Raw genomic sequence first — 2,255 nt, forward strand, 5'->3', positions numbered from 1 at the left:
CTTCACAATCGGAGCCTTAAGCTAAAAACCTTACAGCGCCTAGTGTTCCCTGGCAGTCTCCATTCCAAGTACTAACTAAGCGCACAAGCTCGGGATTCCTAAGATTGCTATGGCCATAAGCAATGACTGTTGGCTGTGGAAGACTATTTGTAATGACTGTTCTAAGAGTAACTCTTGTTACAGAGCTGCTTGTAAACTAAAAAGCCTCACAACTCAAAATAAATGACTGGCTTTCCAGTGTTTTTTGTTTGTTTGTTTTTTTATTTGTTTGTTTATTTTTTATTCATTTATTGTTTATTTGTTTATTTTTTAAAAGTTTTGATCTCTTCTTGTGTTTAAATGACTGTAGCTACAATCTTCACAATCGGAGCCTTAAGCTAAAAAGCTTACAGCGCCTAGTGTTCCCTGGCAGTCTCCATTCCAAGTACTAACTAAGCGCACAACATCGGGATTCCTAAGAGTGCTATGGCCATAAGCAATGACTGTTGGCTGTAGCAGACAATTTGTAATGACTGTTCTAAGAGTAACACTTGTTAAAGAGCTGCTTGTAAACTAAAAGGCCTCACAACTCAAAATAAATGACTGGCTTTCCAGTGTTTTTTGATTGTTTGTTTTTTTATTTGTTTGTTTATTTTTTTATTCATTTATTGTTTATTTGTTTATTTTTTTAAAGTTTTGATCTCTTCTTGTGTTTAAATGACTGTAGCTACAATCTTCACAATCGGAGCCTTAAGCTAAAAAGCTTACAGCGCCTAGTGTTCCCTGGCAGTCTCCATTCCAAGTACTAACTAAGCGCACAAGCTCGGGATTCCTAAGAGTGCTATGGCCATAAGCAATGACTGTTGGCTGTAGAAGACTATTTGTAATGACTGTTCTAAGAGTAACTCTTGTTACAGAGCTGCTTGTAAACTAAAAAGCCTCACAACTCAAAATAAATGACGGGCTTTCCAGTGTTTTTTATTCATTTATTGTTTATTTGTTTATTTTTTATTCATTTATTGTTTATTTGTTTATTTTTTTAAAGTTTTTATCTCCTCTTGTGTTTAAATGACTGTAGCTACAATCTTCACAATCGGAGCCTTAAGCTAAAAAGCTTACAGCGCCTAGTGTTCCCTGGCAGTCTCCATTCCAAGTACTAACTAAGCGCACAAGCTCGGGATTCCTAAGAGTGCTATGGCCATAAGCAATGACTGTTGGCTGTAGAAGACTATTTGTAATGACTGTTCTAAGAGTAACTCTTGTTACAGAGCTGCTTGTAAACTAAAAAGCCTCACAACTCAAAATAAATGACTGGCTTTCCAGTGTTTTTTGTTTGTTTGTTTTTTTATTTGTTTGTTTATTTTTTATTCATTTATTGTTTATTTCTTTATTTTTTAAAAGTTTTGATCTCCTCTTGTGTTTAAATGACTGTAGCTACAATCTTCACAATCGGAGCCTTAAGCTAAAAACCTTACAGCGCCTAGTGTTCCCTGGCAGTCTCCATTCCAAGTACTAACTAAGCGCACAAGCTCGGGATTCCTAAGATTGCTATGGCCATAAGCAATGACTGTTGGCTGTGGAAGACTATTTGTAATGACTGTTCTAAGAGTAACTCTTGTTACAGAGCTGCTTCTAAACTAAAAAGCCTCACAACTCAAAATAAATGACTGGCTTTCCAGTGTTTTTTGTTTGTTTGTTTTTTTATTTGTTTGTTTATTTTTTATTCATTTATTGTTTATTTGTTTATTTTTTAAAAGTTTTGATCTCTTCTTGTGTTTAAATGACTGTAGCTACAATCTTCACAATCGGAGCCTTAAGCTAAAAAGCTTACAGCGCCTAGTGTTCCCTGGCAGTCTCCATTCCAAGTACTAACTAAGCGCACAACATCGGGATTCCTAAGAGTGCTATGGCCATAAGCAATGACTGTTGGCTGTAGCAGACAATTTGTAATGACTGTTCTAAGAGTAACACTTGTTAAAGAGCTGCTTGTAAACTAAAAGGCCTCACAACTCAAAATAAATGACTGGCTTTCCAGTGTTTTTTGATTGTTTGTTTTTTTATTTGTTTGTTTATTTTTTTATTCATTTATTGTTTATTTGTTTATTTTTTTAAAGTTTTGATCTCTTCTTGTGTTTAAATGACTGTAGCTACAATCTTCACAATCGGAGCCTTAAGCTAAAAAGCTTACAGCGCCTAGTGTTCCCTGGCAGTCTCCATTCCAAGTACTAACTAAGCGCACAAGCTCGGGATTCCTAAGAGTGCTATGGCCATAAGCA

The sequence above is a fragment of the Hoplias malabaricus genome, chromosome X1 (genome assembly GCF_029633855.1).
Source record: "Hoplias malabaricus isolate fHopMal1 chromosome X1, fHopMal1.hap1, whole genome shotgun sequence".
In the NCBI taxonomy this organism is placed as follows: Eukaryota; Metazoa; Chordata; class Actinopteri; order Characiformes; family Erythrinidae; genus Hoplias; species Hoplias malabaricus.